Below are 18,591 nucleotides of genomic sequence, written 5' to 3'. Positions count from 1 at the left end.
CTGGGCTGATGGCTCAGAGCCTGGAGCCTGTTTCCGATTCTGTGTCTCCCTCTCTCTCTGCCCCTCCCCCATTCATGCTCTGTCTCTCTCTGTCCCAAAAATAAATAAACGTTGAAAAAAAAATAAAAAAAAAAAAATAATGTTCATTATATTGAGAAAAGAAAAAGCAAGGTAAGAGAACAGAATCACTTCCATGAACAAGAAACAACCCCCAAACCTCATGTGAAATCCCGGATACACGTGAGTCAAATTAAGTAGATGTAACGCCATAAATGTTTACTTCCTTGTGGCTCTTCGCAAAATGGGAGCCTCAACCTTTTCCTCTGGTCTAGAAATGGAATTCTTATCGGGCTTAAAGAAAACCTGTACTTGGGAAGATGGCATTGAAAGATTATTGGTGAGATGTCTTTCCAGATGACCAATAAACATGTTTCATGTGGAAGTGAATACTATGTATATGTGCATATTAATCACTGGTATTTTTAATAAGTATATAAAAATATATACTTATGAATCAGCCTTAGGTTCAGGAGTATCTAGCTGATGCTAATGATTTGATGCACGCTCTAATCTTTGTGATTTAAAAATGATACTGGCGGGGCGCCTGGGTGGCTCAGTCGGTTGAGCTTCCGACTTCGGCTCAGGTCACGATCTCACGGTCCGTGAGTTCGAGCCCTGCGTCGGGCTCTGTGCTGACAGCTCAGAGCCTGAAGCCTGCTTCCGATCCTGTGTCTCTCGCTCTCTCTGACTCTCCCCCGTTCATGCTCTGTCTCTCTCTGTCTCAAAAATAAATAAACATTAAAAAAAATTAAAAAAAAAAACGATACTGGCGTAGTCGGTTATGTGTCTGACTCTTGCTATCAACTTGGGTTGTGATCTCTCTGTTGTGGGTTCAAGCCCCGCATCAGGCTCTGCACTGAGCGTGAGGTCCACTTGGGAATCTCTCTCTTCCTCTCTCTCTGCTGCTCCCCTGTTATAATACATAAATATAGAAATAAATAAAAAGATTAAAAAAAATAAAATAAAAATAAAAAAACAATTTTATTTATTTACTTTGAGAGAGAGAGAGAAAGCACACACACACAAGTGGAGGAGGGACAGAGAAAGAGAGAGAGAGAGAGAGAGAGAGAGACAGAGAATTCCAAGCAGGCTCCACACTGAGCATAGAGCCCCATGTGGAGCTCGAACCCACAACAGAGAGATCACGACCTGAGCCAACATTAAGGGTCAGATGCATAACCAAATGAGCCACCCAGGTGTCCTCATAAATAACCATTTTTCAAAAATGATACTAAAAAAACATAGAAAAGATCCTGATGTGTCTGTCAGCCATACCTTGCCAGTATACAAATAATATACCACTCTTGTGCTACGAACCCAGTGGACTCTGTTTTCTTTTATTGAGTTTCTCTGGTACTCGGTTTCCCCCTTAAACCGTAATCTCCATGAGAGCAGGGGACATTGTCTGCCTTGCTTACCCCACATCCCAACGCAGAGCAACACGACTGGCAAACACGTGTGGAATAAATAAATCCATGGATCTTGTTATCATATGATATTCCTACAGGGAAGTAACATTTCCATTAATACGCCACAAGAAATACTGTATTTCTTGGTCCCAGTCTTGTATCGCATGTTCATTGGTTTGCATTTTATCGTCTCTTGTGTTTTGAGAGCAAGTTTCCTTAGAATCTTTTAGGACACTAAGTGGGGTCCATATAAATACTGAGTTAAGACACAAAACAAAAAGCAAAGCAAATCAGCAACTCCAGAAAGCAATCTCTGCTGGGGTCGCCTGTGTCCCTCTTTTGTTTGAACCACTGCTGATTTCACACCTCCCAGGAGCCAGAGCCAAAGCCCCTGACATCTCAGCTCAATCTCACCGGGGAAGAGAGGGCTCATCTCTGTGGAGAACAGGGCGCCCCCGTGGCAAACCACAGGGGGCAGCGGGGAAACAACTGGAGAATACGGAACGCTAATTTGTGTACTCCAGGCAGCTGGTGGTGACCTCCCAGAAGCCCAGCGTGTTGCTCTCTCTGCCTCACCCCTCCATCCTGTGGTTCTATCTCCAAACCGCGTCCAATGCCCTTCACTCCTTTGTCCTAATGGTGAGCATCTCTCCCTGGACAGGAGCTTCCTAACCTATCTTCCTGCAACTCATTCTGTCCCGCTATAATTGTCACACCTGCCACAGTAACGATCTTGGAAAGGAAATCAGACTATGTCACCCATCTGTGAAAAACCCGCTGATGGCTTAGCCTTCATACTTGGCATAAAATATTTTACCCTGCCCTATAAAGTTCTGTAGGAGCAGGCTCTGAGTACCTTGGACTTCATCATTGGCCTTATTCTTCCTCGTTCACAATGCACCAAGAACTCGGGAGCAAGCATTCCCGCCTCAGGACCTTTGCACCTGCTGTCTCCTCAGCCTGGAAGTCTTCACCTTCAAATATTTGCATGCTTGGCTCCTTCTCATTGGAAACTCTGCACACAAGTCCCTCCTCCAAGGAGCCTTTCTTGACCATCTCTTCCAAAATAACCTGCCCACTCCCGACCACATCCTTCTCCTCTGTTATCTTCCTCGGAGATCCACCCGCCTCAGATGATCACATTTGTCTGCGGTACTGTCTGCCTCACTCACTAGTATATCGGCATCGTCAGGGTAGGGGACTTGCATATCTTGTTCTCCATTGCCTGTCTTGTTCCCCATTATCCCCAGTATCTAGGGCCTAGTGTAGAGCCTGAGATAAAAAAGATGCCCAATAAATAGATTCCTAGGATCTCTATAGGGCAAACACTTTATTTTGCAATAATTATAATAAAAGCTAATATATCTATCACCCACGTATAAGTCAATAACTCTATAACACAGTTACTATTTCCCTCAACTTGCAAATGAGGAAACCGGGCTCAGAGAGACTAAGACAGCTCTCCAAGAACACTTAGCTAGTATTGGCAAGCCTGGATTTGAACTTGGTTCTTTCATTTTTAATTTTTTTTAATGTTTATTCTTTGAGGGGGGGAGAGAGAGAAAGAGAGAGAGAGAGAGAGCGTATGAGCAGGAGAGGGGCAGAGAGAGGGAGACCCAGAATCCGAAGCAGGCTCCAGGCTCCGAGCTGTCAGCACAGAGCCGGGCACGGGGCTCGAACTCACGGACCGTGAGATCATGACCTGAGCCAAAGACGGACGCTTAACCGACTGAGCCACCCAGGGGCCCCGTGAACTTTGTTCTATGTCTCTTCATGGGCCGTGTTCTTAACCGTCTGGATCCATGGTCTTTTATGTGATGCTTCAGCATGTTATGACTGTGAACTGAGCTCAAGCAAATCATTTATGCATCGGCTCATTCAAGGAGTATTTACTGAGAACGTAATGCATTTCACGACTCGCGCCGGGCTTTCCCGATACCCCTGCCCACTTGACTACCACACTCACCCTTTCACTATTCAATGAGTAGGTTTTGATCCCTGAAGAGGGAAACTTAAAAAAAAAAATCCTGGAATAAAAATAGTGTATGTTGAGCACCTTCTCCGTGCTGGGCGCTGACCTAGGCCCTTTGTATAGACTGTATCATTTAATTCTTGCAGACAGCATTAGAAGGCAGGTGATGTTTCTCTCAATTTAATGATCACTGCGCTGAGGCTCAGAGAGGTTAAGTGGCTTGATCACATAGGTAGTCAGTGACAGCGCTTGTCCGTGTCCAAATTGTCCCCTTTCCACACCACACATTAACACTTGCACGCGGGAGGATGCACTCCATAAATGTGCTGGGAATGAATAAACGAAGCCCCCGTTAAACCCAGCTCGGGATGCAGGAAGTCACTTGACCCACATCACAGTAACTCCCAGCTGTAAAAATGGGATTCCGTTTGGGAAATCAGTTTTACTACTAGATGGCATAATGTCCTTTTTGCTAATGGTTTTGGGAGAAATAATACCAGCTCTAAATGCAAATCACAGCGCTCACTTAATTTATTTGGACTCATCAGGTCCTACACTTTTCCCGGCATGGAAGGTTATCAGTTGACTGTCCTCCAGTCCATAGTCTTCAATATCTGAAAACTCCCCATGCATCAGGCATGGTTTGTGGCCCTTTGCATGTACAACCCCACGGAATATGAGCGATTACTAGCTGTGTTTCCCTCCCCACCCCCCTGCCCCGAGCAAGACAACTCACTGAGGAGTTAAGTGGCTGCCTCAGTGTTGCACAGCCACGAGACGCGGCTGAGGCAGGCTTATACCCAGGCTCTGCTAACCTACTCCGTCAGCAGGCTTCCAGGAAGTGGGGAGTCGGACAAAATTACTGAGGACGTGGGGGAAAGAAGCTCAGGAAACCTCCATGCCCCCTCACCGGGTCTCACACGTCCCTATCAAGTTGAATCCAACAACGAGAAATGATATTCCCCCAGGGTCTGACCCCCAAATGCTTCAAGAGTGAATGCCTTGCTTCCCTCACCACAAAATTATTCAAGTGCTCACAAGGCGATTGCTGGCCTCTGGAACCTGATCTCAGAACCTGCAGAGGGCCTGAAGGATGGTCCTAATGATATTACCAAGTGGCGCTTCCCAGTTCCGACAGCCGTCAAGAGTTCACGTCCAAAGATTATTCTACCAGACGGGTCCCGTGGATGTGATGGGATTAGCCAAATTTCAAAGCTTATTTTTGACCTCCAGTAGAAAATTGAGCACATCCGTTCATGAAGGCCACGGGGACTATGGGAGAACATCAAGTTGATTCATCAAATTAGCTCAAACATAATTGTTCTGCACGACTGGCTATAGAATTCATCAGCTATAAACCTGTCAAAAAGCTATCCACTCCAATGTTAAATAGAGACACAAAGTAATGTTGTTCGGAATCTGACATTTGTCGGACTTTAGCCTGCTAAGGATGCTTTGTTTCCTCTTGAAGGAATTGGTCGAGAGATGTACACATAGGTCTGAGCAAAGCAAAGAGTGAATAGGTCAGAGCAAAGCAAAGGAAACCACACTGGTTTCTGGAAGTACCAGCTTGCATATATCAGACCTGTAACTATATCCTTTCCTTTGAGAGACCGATCAAGGTTAGAGTTACACATTTTGAATTTGTGTGTGTGTGTGTGTGTGTGTGTGTGTGTGTGTGTGTGTGTGTTGCTAATCACATGGCATGTGGATCATTCGCCTTTTTACAGCGAAGACTGTTCTCGGCAATGAAGAGAAAGGACCCACCGCACCGCTGCAAATCTTTGCTTCTTTTCTCTAACACGTCCTCTCGCCCATGCTCCCAGGGGGTGCTACAGAATGCAAAAGCTGCAAATTAGAAATTTCTGCAGAGAAAAATCGACAGCGTCAGGGCAAGATTTAAGTCAATGACCTTCCAGCCACTGTTGAAGGTCACAAGTCCCCCTCCCGTGGCTGACCGTCTGAACCCTCTACACCCTTGTTAGCTCCCTTCGTGTATGGTGGGTGCCCTCGCTGGGCCTCACTCTGGGTGCCTCCGCGGGCATTCATGCCATGCCTTTGTCTCTAAACCCAAACAACTCAAATGCACCTGATGCACTCCACTCTGGATGCGAAATTCTTTCACTGTTGTCTTCCTTGTCTTTTCTCAGTGACTACTTGTCTGGTTCCTAATTTTTATGCCATTTTGGGGTAATTTTTCCTTTTTTTTTGTTATTGACAAAGACAGAGGAGGCCTCCTATAATTTGTGGGTGACTGACAAGGCTGAAGGTTGTTAACTCAAATGTTTTGATTTACATCAGAGAGGACCTCCAGGCCCCAGACATGACAGGCCACAATAGCTCCTTTAAAGCTAGTGAGTATTAAATTCCTAGCAGGCAACCCCTTTATGTGCTAGTCAATACATTCTTCCTTCCAGGGTAGTTTGGTGCTGAGTATTAAAAGGCTTAAAATAGGCATAATCCCCAGCAATTCCACTTCTGGGATTCTATCCCAAGAGATAAATACATACGTGGGCCACGATCTGAATACAAGGATGTTCATCTCAGTGTTGTTTAGGACAGGAAAAGGTTTTTTTTTTTTTTTTTTTTTTTAAAAAGCTACATACCCAGCAATAGGGTTAAGTAAATAGCTTAAGTAAATCTGGTTCATCCATGCAATGGAATATTTACAATAATCAAATTTCTTGTGTGCAACTTTTTTATTGATAGAAGATATTCACCATAAATATCAAGTGGAAACTAGATTTTAAAACTCTGTTGCATTAACTCATCGTCTATATCATATCTATATCATAACTATATCATCTATATCATATGTGTGTGTATGGCAAAAGCTTTTGAAAAGGCATAGTCCAAATATGAACAATGTATGTGTATTCCTACTTTACAAGGTATGCGTATTCCTTTTATAGCCAAAGGAAACAGAGAGATTTTTATTTTAGAAGAGCAATGTCCACTGACTCAAGAGAGAAACTTTTCACGGACTGTAACTCATTTAAAAATATTGCTGTCTATATCCAATTAGAGTGGATAGAGCTGAGCGTAAAGGGCCACCAGAATAAAAAAAAAAAAAAAAAAAAAAAAACTGACCAGGAGCCCAGAAAACCTACTGTTCATTCTTACTAACCACTGCTGTGTTTGATCTCTGCTTCTTGGCTGACTGAGTTAGAATTTTCTCTTTGAAAGATGAAACTGTGAATTTCCTGTTAGGCAAGTCTCAGGTTGATTATTTTTTAAGTCACTGCTCTACGTCTAGCGAAACTGAAAACCTTAAGAATAGTGTCATCGGAAATTTACTTTGTATACGTCTTCACCAAAACCCGACCATTCGCAGAAGGGATTAAAAGGAGGTGGTATAGCTTTGGGTAACCACATGCTCTCTCTGTGGCTCCCCCTCCTCACTAGTAAGATGGAACTAATATTGACAACACTGTCTGCCTTATGGATGGGTCATGAGACTTAAGTTGTGGGCAACTGACGCATGATAAGTACCTTGTAAATGTTGATTGCTAACATTATGGCAATTCAACTCTCTTCTGGAGAGCACTGGTGCTGGACCAAATCCCTAACTTACACTGTTAGTTACCCACCTGATTTGCCAGCTTACCTATGCGACCTGCTGTTGACTGTTTCCTAAATCCTGATGTGTTTGATCTTGATTTGTTGGCCTACTGAGGCAGAATCCTCACTTTGAATGGCCTGGTTCTCGCAGTGACTCTTACCCTTATTATTACATGCTGTAGCCTTTACTTTAATCCCCTCCAGACCCAAAGGTCTGAAAATGTACTGAAGCAAGACCGTTCTAACCTCTTACCCTACAGGAACGGTAAAACAAGAGTTGATCTAAGGCCTCAGAGGAGAGGTCAGAAGCAAACAGCTCCCAGGAAAGACTCCGTCTAAAGAAAGACACATTTTATTTGGCAGACAAAGCAGTTTTTCAATATCATAAATTACTTTCCAACATTTAAGAAATTAGTACAGATCACTGTAACTCCTAGGTTGCAGAATTCCTTAAGAAAAAGAAAAGCTGTCCTCTCTTTGAAAGGTACAGGGAAATTCTATCATATTGTAACTTACATGTAAGTTACGTGTAACTTAATACATGTCTGTAATTTACCCCTTTCAGCACATTTCTGTCTAAGATTGATCTATATGATTCCTATACCTGTGGTTTATGCATCTTTACACCTGTATGGTATTCCACAGCATGAATAGGACAAAATTTATTTTTATATTCTCCTATTAATAGATATTTGGTTGTTTCGAGCGTTTTGCTAACACAATGTTGCTGTGAATACTTTTGGACTTGCCTCCTTGTACCTGTGCAACAAACCAAAGAATGTCTTGTTGGGGGAGATAAACCCATGCGGTGAAACCTTGAAGAGAAGCAAGGGAATTACAAATGCCCGGTTCGGGCAAGTGGCTGCTTAGGTGACGGGGCGCATTTGACAGGGGAGGGTCACACAGGGTACTTCAACAGTATTGGTAATATTCTATTAGACTGAGTGGTTTCCAATCTAGATTCTATTACGTGAGCTCTTAGGGGCTCACGTTAGTAGTATGCTTCACAATTCACACACGCTTTATACAGAGTCTTTGTAAGAAGCCAAATGAAAAATATTTTCTATTTTTAAATAAAAAAAAATTTTTTTAAGTTGGGGAGAGAGAGAGGATCCCAAGCAGGCTCTACGCTATCAGCACAGAGCCCGATGTGGGGCTTGAACTCACAAACCTCGAGATCACGACCCGAGCCGAAACCGAGAATCGGATGCTCAACCGACTGAGCCACCCAGGTGCCTCGGAAAATATTTTTGAGTGAACTAAAAAAATGGAGAGATCCAGCAACACTGGGTCCACATTCTCAAATGCCTCTGGAAGAAAAGTCAAGGACTGTTCACTCATCACCGTCCTACAATCTCACAGTTATACCTGCCTGCTTAATCATTTATGTTCCACCGGGGCCCTTGACATAGTGGCAGTAATGGTCTCAGCCCTAAGGATGATGTAATCTCTAGGGTACAGGCTGGAGGAACCCATCCCCCCTGCCCCCCCCACACAAAGTCCTTCCCTGAACAGGAAAATGTGTGAAAAAGGTATTCATGCATCTGGCACTTCTCACAGCCTGAAAGGCCACCGTGGTGACCACCAAGAGACGGTCACAGGGGGGCCAAGATCTTAGGGCTCCACCTCAGCCAAACGATGTGACGTGACATCACAGCTATGAACCAACAGAGTCGAACAGCACAGAGAAAACAAGCTGTGCTTTCCCCTCCTATCTGGAAGTCATAATTTCCAGGTCAAGGAAATACACCCCTGACGTGGGGCTCCGTGAGTCGTCAGATATTCCTAAAGGGGCTCCCTCTGTAGGATCTGTCGCCCGCATTGCCATCTCTTAATCGAAACAAGCAGACGGTCGAAAGACGGCCATTGGTGGGATGTGTTTCCCAGATACGCTCATTCTAAGGATGAACCCACATTATTCTCAGCACCGCCTAGAAAATCCACTGGAGCCGTCCAGGTGAAGGAAGATGTGGCGGGAGATTCAGTGAGCTTGGCTTCATGAAAATGATCTCCTCAGTCTTCCCAGGAACGCCCCGTATGTGTGAGCGAGCGCCCCACATCTGTTATCTTCCACCAGTGTGGCCCAGCTAAAGCCCTAAATTGAGTCCAAGCCAGAGAGGAGCCCGCGGATGGCCGGCACTCTGTTCTTAATAACTTTTTTAAGTTTCTTTCTTTCTTTTGAGAGAGATCAGGAGGAGGGGCAGAGAGAAAGGGAGAGAGAGAGACAGAGAGAGAGAGAGAGAGAATGAATCCCAATCAGGCTCCATGCTGTCAGTGCAGAACCCAATGCAGGGCTCAAACTCACGAACCTCTGAGATCATGACCTGAGCTGAAATCAAGAGCTGGAGGCTTAACCGACTGAGCCACCCAGGCACCCCAGACATCCAGGTCGTCTGCTTCTTACTGACTTTGACAGCTGCTCCCGGGGCCCCCACATCTTTCCATTCCGTCCACCTTGACCCACTCCCCTTTCACCTGGACATCAGCAGGATCCCCACTTTTTTTTCTGAGCTGCCCCCATGGTGCCGCCTGCAAAGTATAAAGTCCACAGCCCTCTCTACCCGCATCCCAGCCAATCCAGACTGTTTGCAGGTGCCTCGAGCCCAACGTATTTTCACCCCTGCCAAACCTTTACCCCTGTGACTCCTTCTACTTGGAAAATGTTTCCTCTTCACTGCCTCGTGAGCTGCAGTGTTGAGTGTAGCTATCACGATCTCCAAGAAACATTTTTTTCCCCCAGCTACCAAAATTACATAAGGTGTCCTACCGCAGCATAGATGGAACCAGATGTAATGGATGAAGCTATTTCTTTTCATATGTATACGAATATACGTGGGGGTAATAGAAATATGTGTGTGTCCATATGAATCCTACATATACACGCATATACTTCAAAATAAGTATAGAAAGTAGGTCTCAACCCAAAAACACATCCTTTGGCTCCATAATTCCACTTTTTAGAAGTTATCCTAGGAAAATAATCATAGATGTATTCAAATACTTAGCTATTGTTTTTTTCTTAGAACATGGTTGTACAGCCAAAAAGTCAGAAACAACCTAAATATCCAATAGGGGATTGGTTTAATGAGTTAGGGTGTTGACTGACAAGTTTCGCTGACTTATTTTCTTCTTATTTTTTTTAATTTTTTTTCTTTTGAAATTTTTATTTAAATTCTAGTTAGTTATACAGTGCAATACCAGTTTCAGGAGTAGAAAGAATTCAGAGATTCATCACTTACATACAACACCCAGTGCTCATCATAACAAGTATCTTATTATACTTTTAAAATTTTTTTAAAGTTTATTTATCTTGAGAGAGACAGAGATCGCACGAGCAGGGGAGGGGCAGAGAGAGAGAGAGAGAGAGAGAGAGAGAGAGAGAGAGAATCCTAAGCAGGTTCCTCTGCACTGTCAACACAGAGCCTAACATGGGGCTCAAACTCACAAAACTGTAAGATCGTGACCTGAACTGAAACAGAGAGTTGGACGCTTCACCAACTGAGCCATCCAGGTGTGCTTTGTCCCTTATTATTTTTGAAGGAACATGAGATAGAGCTCAGAGAGCCTTGTTTGTGTAGGAATCTTAAGGCTACAGTTGTTGGGTCATGAGGCGATGTCACCGAGAGAGTGACATTCAGAAAACGAATGCAAAAGCAGGCACGAGGAAAACCCATTTGCCTTCTTGCAAACCTGATGTCAAAGTGGCTCCAGTTCTGGCCGTCCCGCACCTTGCCTGTGCATCCGAGCAACTCTGGGTGCGTCCTGGGAGAGGGCTTTGGTTTCACAGAGTTGGGCCAGAAGTAATTTCTTGCTTAGAAAAAGTGACAAAGAGCATCTGCAGGGCACAGGAGGAACCTATGGTGGCAGGTAACCACCAGGTCACAGCCTCCCACTTGTGGAAGGGGTCTATTGTGCAACCCGTCATCCTTGCGGGGGACTTTGCACAGAGCTCAGGGGTGAGAAAGAGGATCCACTTGGATACAGAAAGAACATACGTGAACTTGAATTTACATGTAATTTGTATTTACTTTTTGTGTACAAAACAGTAAGTTTTACCTTAAAATAAGAAAACATACTGGGGTGCCTGGGTGGCTCGGTCAGTGAAGCGTCCGACATCAGCTCAGGTCATGATCTCACACTTTGTGAGTTTGAGCTCCACGTTGGGCTCTGTGCTGACAGCTCGGAGCCTGCAGCCTGCTTCGGATTCTGTGTCTCCCTCTCTCTGTCCCTCCCCCACTCGCGCTCTGTCTCTCTCTCCAAAAAAAAAAAAAAAAAACAAAAAAACCATTAAAAACAATCTTTTTAAAAAGAAAGTATGTTGAGGCTGGTGCCCTGACTCATTCTAGGCATGAATATGTCATCTATCAGATGAGTGAATATTGTCATGAGTGGGGGAAGGGGGCAGTTCACGGAGGTGGAGGGTTGATGTGACCCTTTTCTCCTTCCTTAAATTTCCAGGCAACTCAAGTGTTCCCATGCAAGTGGACAGACATATTTTATTCCCTAAGCTTAACGGTCTCCACTTGGATCCATGCATTTTTGTGTGGTGTCTCAGCTAGGACAGTCATTGCGACCAAGTGAAAAAAAAAAAATAAAAAATTACAACCAGACATTTGAATCAATGAATCATGAAGTGATCAAGATCTTCAAAAATTATGAAGCAGATTCAATCTTGGCTCTCACTATAAAAATTTTGAAGATATAAAAGCCAGAGTTTCAAAAAATACGTCAAGTGTAATAACATTATATATGGAAAGATATACACCCATATGTATAGTCACGTATTTGTGCATACTTATATAACACGTTATATATATGTACTAATGTATAATATAATATATAAATGCAATATAAATATAAAATATTTATATCTCATTCTTTTAAAATTTCCATTCTGAACATATTTTAATAAAGCACGTTTTACTTGTACAGTGGTACCTGCATATAATAAATGCATAACATACGTATATTCTACCTGCAAGGCAAGCACAAAATGCTGGCACACCACTGGCTCAGTGTCCTGTCCCCACCTAGACCAGGAACTCTTTGAGGTCGGGGATGAAGTATTTGTATGAATCCTGTTACCACATTTTCTTGGCTCTGAGGTACAAAATAAAGGTTTATCCAATGAAGGAAATTTCCCTTAAAAACACACATCGGGAAAAGCCAGACTAAGAGAAGAGTGGTGGGGCGCCTGGGTGGCTCAGTCGGTTGAGCGTCCGACTTTGGCTCAGGTCATGGTCTTGTGGTTTGTGAGTTCAAGCCCCAGACGGTACTCCGAGCTGACGGCTCAGAGCCTGGAGCCTGCGTTGGATTCTGTGTCTCCCTCTCTCTCTGCCCCTCCCCCACTCACATTCTCTCTCTCTCTCTCTCTCTCTCCAAAATAAATAAACATTTAAAAAAAATTAAAAATCGGGGCGCCTGGGTGGCACAGTCGGTTAAGCGTCCGACTTCAGCCAGGTCACGATCTCGCGGTCCGGGAGTTCGAGCCCCGCGTCGGGCTCTGGGCGGATGGCTCAGAGCCTGGAGCCTGTTTCCGATTCTGTGTCTCCCTCTCTCTCTGCCCCTCGTCCGTTCATGCTCTGTCTCTCTCTGTCCCAAAAATAAATAACCGTTGAAAAAAAATAAATAAATAAATAAAATAAAAAAAATTAAAAATCATAAAAAAAATTAATAGAAGGAGAGCATATGACTTGGCTTCCCCTAAAAACACAAAGTTTGGGCCAGACCCACAGCAATCACTCCTCAACACTGGCCAAACAGTTTTAAGATAAGATAATTGTTCGTGTACGTATTTACTTTGGTAAAATATCAAACCGTATGCTCTCGGTTATAACTACAGCCATGGTTGTTTTTTTTTTGTTGTTTTTTCACTGAAAAAAGTAAGAGAATGGGATGAATTCTCTCTTCCTCTGGCCCGCACTACTTCAGAAAGAAAAAAAAAACCCCAAAAAACAAATGGCCTCCCCTTTATGGCAATTTGTAGCCTGGAGCCAGTTTTTAAAGCTGAGTAATAAATCCCAGAGAAACAGTGACTGCGATGGAAAGGCTGACAGACATTTAACACTCTAATGGTGCAAACAGAGGGCACACAGGAAAACACTCCAGTCCCAGTCCCCACGCTGAATGTTCACACACTGCTCACCAAAGTGCTGTTTTTTAGTGGACAATTTGCCCGTTCATAAACAGCAGAAAACTTCCAAAATGCTTGCAAACCCGAGGGAGAAGAAATTTCCTTAATATTCCTGTTTCCTACAGGTGGGGTTCTTTGCTGGATACTCCAACTGCTCTGGCTATTGTTGCTGGGTTGTTTTTTTTTTTTTTTTTATTTTTTTTTTTTTTTCGGGGAGAGAGAGAGAGAGAGAGAGAGGGGGGTGGGGAGGGGCAGAGAGAGAGGGAGACACAGAATCCAAGGCAGGCTGCAGGTTCTGGGCTGTCAGCACAGAGCCAGAGGCGGGGCTGGAACCCACGGACTGCAAGATCCATGACCTGAGCCAAAGTCGGACGTTCAACCGACTGAGCCACCCAGGCGCCCCTACTGTTGCTGTTTTTAACCATAAGGAACAAAAATGACATTTGAACCGTGACAACTTGATAACTGTTAAAGGAAAAAAACCCAGCAAAATAAGACTTAAACTAGAATACCATAACTCGAACTAGGATAGCTTTATGTTAACAGCACTCTCCCATCATCCAACACGTGAAGCATCTAATTCTCTAAATATAATGTACCTCTGTGTAGAGGCAAAAACTGTAAATCGCAAAAATCATTTGATTACTGTTCAAGATAACAAAGGGGAGAAACATCACCCAATCCCGAAGTTCATACTTAGACCTTAATATTTAATTCAGAGGAAGAATATTGGATACAATTCTGCCTCCATTTGTGATATCTGTCATTTCCCACTGGGTTAAGGGCTCTATAATTTACATATGTGACTGTAGGGATAGGAACGCACTTTGGAAGGTCATGAACATCAACCCCCAGTGTCTCACGTTGGACATTCAAAGGTTCCTTCGTAGGAAGGTAACTAGCACGCCCACAAACTGTAGCAACACATCCATTGATGAGACGGTGTTAGGGTGGAAGAGAAACATGCCCAGGAGGTGAGAATTCGTGTTTGAATGCAGTGGGGCTAACCGGGAGGCACCGACAGGAACACAGAGGTGCATTTTCCATCCGAGTCCTGGAAACCCAGTGGAGACAAAAAGCAACAACAAATAATGCATCTCCATGGTAATAAAACCACAAACCTATTCACGTAATTATTCCATACAAATAACGAAGATGTTGGCAGCGCCAAGATGACATTTTATCATCTCAATTGATCTGTTCGGCTCACTCACAGCCCTCTTGTTCACTCAGACACGTCTATTCTGTGAACGTTACTCATGTTAGATGTGTGTACAATTAAGTACGCAATTTTGCATCAAAAACCTGGGTGCCTGTATATGAAATGAGCCAACGCGCTTGGCATTTTTATGAGCGACTATGGATTTTGCAGGCAGATTTACATTATAAGCATTCTAAGGAAGGATTGAGACTGGGGAAAATGGTGTGGATATATTTTTAAAAGATGCTTCCAGCTCACAAGGACTCAATTTTGAAGCCCACGCAGGCATTCTGCATGTACAAGCACTTTCTCTGGGTATAATTTAAGGGCAGTTTGAAACTTTGGCCCAATTTGATCAAATATTGATAGACGGTCCAGTAAAACGTGGTATGGGAAACAGCTACTTTACTGACACTGTAAATTTGAAGAGACACTGTCAACCTGCTGAGCTCTGAAATTTACTTCCCTAAAAGGCAGATAAATCCCACGGCTAACACTGGAGATCTGTGTTAAATATACATACTCATGTACCTTATGTGAGGCCCCCCACAATAAATTTCCCTTTGAGTCTAGTGCTAGGAAATAGTTTGTCTTTCCTGATGAATGTGTCTGCTTTCTCATTAGAGGATGAGACTGTGATTCATCACGTTTCTCTTTTTGCCTGTGCAGCCAGGAACCTCTGAGTTTCACTTTGCACTCAGTGGCAATAGCTCTTCTTAGCTTAGGTTTTCTGGCAGGACACATCTGTCCCTTCCTTACGAGTCTCTTACTCCTCCCTCCCCTTCCCTTACTTTCGCGATACTCTTTTATTTGTATCTTTTTTGTTTAACATTGTATTTTTAACTAATCTCTACGTCCAACGTGGGGCTCCAACACACAACCCCGAGAACCAGAGTCGCATATTCTACTGACTGAGCCAGCCCGGTACCCTTAATTTGTACCTTTCATTGATTGTCATCTCACATTCTTTTATGGGAAAAGAAGGAATAGTCAGAAGGATACTCGGGTCCCGAGATTCCTTCAAGTAACAGTCAGTGAGACTTTGTTTCTGATTCAGTTAACTTGCCTGAAATCAACCAAATACCTGGATACATGATGGTTATCTACTCTGCAAATGAAGTTCCTCTCTTCCCTATGTGCCACTCAGTTCAGCCCCAGAGACACAGTCAGATTTACCTGCCACAGAAAACTGGGGCAAGTGTCCTCCCCACCAAGAGGTTACCCAGACTTCTGATGCGTTCCCGCTGAAATTGCTGAAGGCCAGCCACCACTGCCCATGTCAGTGGGTTTTTCAAAAATGCAAAATGGAGACACACACTTATCACAGGGAGGGTTTATTGGAAGAGATGCTTTTACTCCCCATTATGAGAGGAAGAAATTTGGGTCTAACTAGGCTGACCTGGAATTGCTGAAGGGGGAAAAGGGAAGAAGGAAAGGCAGAAGCCAACCAGAGCCAATGTCGCCAGTCCCCACTTCCACTTACAATGGTGGCTGTCGAACTAGCCTGCGTTGGGACCGCCCACAGGGTTCGTGAGCGCGTGGATGGCTGGGGTCCCTGTCCACGATTTCGGATCCACTTAGGTCCGGCGCGGGACCGAGCATCTGAGTTGGTAACAGCTTCCCAGGGGAGGCTGATGCTGCTTACGTACTTTCACCCCTTTGCCCAGAAAAATCCAGGCTGGTTCAATGACTGTCCTCAAATCTTTCTCCAGCCCCTCGGCCCTTGTTCAGTCCTAGCGCTCCTCCACAGCATCAGAGGAAGACAGGGAAGAGAAGGGCAGGGCAGGGAGACATGCACATGTGTTAAAGAGAGATAGCGGATTCCGGGATTCCCATTAGTTGCAATATCGGCACATGATTTTGTAGCAGTTGCTCTGTCCGTGCCCTGTGCTGCTCACACTGATCCCCCAAGGCAGCCATTGATATTACGCTCTACTTACAGATGAGGAAATTGAGACATAGAGAGGTTAAAGGGACTTGCCTGAGATCACATAGCCAGGAAGTGGTGTACCTGGGGTCAGGGCTCAGGTCTGGTTCCAGAGCCCATGATCTTTTTTTTTTTTTTTTTTTTTTTTTTTTTTAATGTTCACTTATTTTTGAGACAGAGAGAGACAATGCATGAACGGGGGAAGGTCTGAGAGAGAGGGAGACACAGAATCGGAAGCAAGCTCCAGGCTCTGAGCTGTCAGCACAGAGCCCGAGGCAGGGCTCGAACTCACGGACCATGAGATCATGACCTGAGCCGAAGTCGGACGCTCAACCGACTGAGCCGCCCAGGCACCCCTCCAGAGCCCATGATCTTAAGTATTAGACTGTGCAGATTTCTCTTGAGGTAGAAACAGAGACACAATGAGATTCACCACCCAGAAACACAATATCCCTGTAAACCCGAGGTTGTTCCCTGGTCTTTGGATTTCTGTTCCTCAGTTTTCAGGGCGGGTGTGTTCCCCACTTGGACCAGAAGAACAATACAGCAGTCGCTTTCCGCAGGAGGTGAATGGGGGTGCTACCCAGTGACCAGAGAATGTGTCATGAGAACGTGGCCGGGATTTTGTTGGTTAGGCTGAGGACAAACGGGAACCCTCTTGCACTGTTGGTGGGAATGCAAACTGGTGCAGCCACTCTGGAAAACAGTTAGGAGCTTCCCCCAAAATTAGAAAATAGAACTACCCTACCACCCAGCAAATGCACTACTAGGAGTTTATCCAAAGGATACGCAAATACTGATTCGAAGGGGCACATGCACCCCAATGTTTATAGCAGCACTAGTGACAACAGCCAAAAGTGGAAAGAGCCCAAATGTCCATTGACTGATGGGTGGAGTAGAGGATGTGGTTGTTATATATACAATGGAGTACTACTCGGTGATGAAAAAGAACGGAATCTTGACATTTGCCACAACGTGGACGGAACTGGAGGGTATTATGCTAAGTGAAAAAGTCAGTCAGAGAAAGATAGATATCACATGATTTCACTCATACGTGGAATCTGAGAAACTTACCGGAAGATCATAGGGAAAGGGAAGGAAAAGAAGATAAAAACAGAGAGGGAGGCAAACCATGAGAGACTCTTAAATACAGAGAACAAACTGAGGGTTGGTTGGTGGGAAGGTGGATGATGGGCATTAAGGAGGGCACCTGTTGGGAAATTAAAAAAAAATGAAGACTAAGGACCTGATTGTGAGGCTAGTAGCTTCTGGCCTTTTTACACATAGCAGAAGTCAAGATGGTATCTCATCAACTCCAGATTCCGACTGGTGTGAGCTGGGACCCAGCCCGTAGGCTCTCTGTGGCTTTTGGTCGCCCTACAAAGTTGACCACTACCTTGTGTACAAGGGTGATGTGGAATGTGCTGAGTGAAATAAAATGAGAGCAAGAAAAAAGGAGATTAGGGAAAGGAAACTACTGGTATGGACAGTCAAAATGAGCCAGAAATAGGACTATTGATAATAACAACAGTAAGGTGATGGCGGAAAGAGTGAGCCGCAGCCTTCATGGGACGTCCTCTACCGGACGAGCACTGTGCCACACGCTCTGTGGACTCATTTAATCTTCAAAACAGTCCTACGGATAGATTCCAATATTGTCCTTATTTTACAAACAAGGATGGAAAGTGGGAGAAAACAAGCGACTTGCCCACGGTGACATAATTACCAAACGATGGAAGGCGGATGGCCATCCAGGCGGAGTCCTAATCTTCACATGACGGCGGTCAACGTCACAGGCATCATCTCTGGATATTCAAAGGCAAGAGTCTGTTTTGACTCACGGGTACTGCTGCCCTTCCTCAGTAAGAACCTGTGGCTAGTCCCCTCTCCTTGGTCATAGGGGCCCAGAACGCTGGTGACTTTGAGTCTTGCCTCAGCAGCCACGTTGGGCTTCCAAATGACGGAAGCTCTACACGGTTACTATCATACAGGACAGCGGCTTTGTTGTCCTCAAACCAAGTTTGCAAAGAGGTCCTAAATCCAGATTTGGATGTGAAACATTCTGAGTTTTAAATGAGGCCTCCCATTAAAGAAAAAATTGGCAACACACGCATTTATTTTAAACGCAGTGTGGGCTAAACAAACGAAGTCTGTAGATCCCATTCGAGCAGCAGGCCTTCATAGTTGGTCACCTCTTAACCTACATGCCAAGTGGCCAGAAAACAGGATACGTTCTGCCTGCAATTCTGAAAGTATAGAGAATTGATCCTTCCCCCTATTTTCTCCCCCCAGTGTTTAGATTTATCGAAAGAAAACCTGAGAGGAGAA

At 44.5% G+C, this 18,591-nt stretch overlaps 1 protein-coding gene across 6 annotated transcripts in view; it reads right to left on the bottom strand.

The window, feature by feature from the left end:
• The window catches only part of TSHZ2 (teashirt zinc finger homeobox 2), a 456,301-nt gene that overhangs the window by 394,710 nt on the left and 43,000 nt on the right, over window positions 1-18,591 (bottom strand). The gene's annotated exons all lie outside the window — the stretch shown is intronic.

This window comes from Herpailurus yagouaroundi, unplaced genomic scaffold (assembly GCF_014898765.1).
Source record: "Herpailurus yagouaroundi ecotype Mexico unplaced genomic scaffold, PumYag 246, whole genome shotgun sequence".
NCBI classification, from domain to species: domain Eukaryota; kingdom Metazoa; phylum Chordata; class Mammalia; order Carnivora; family Felidae; genus Herpailurus; species Herpailurus yagouaroundi.
This window is presented reverse-complemented; position numbering and strand designations above follow the sequence as displayed.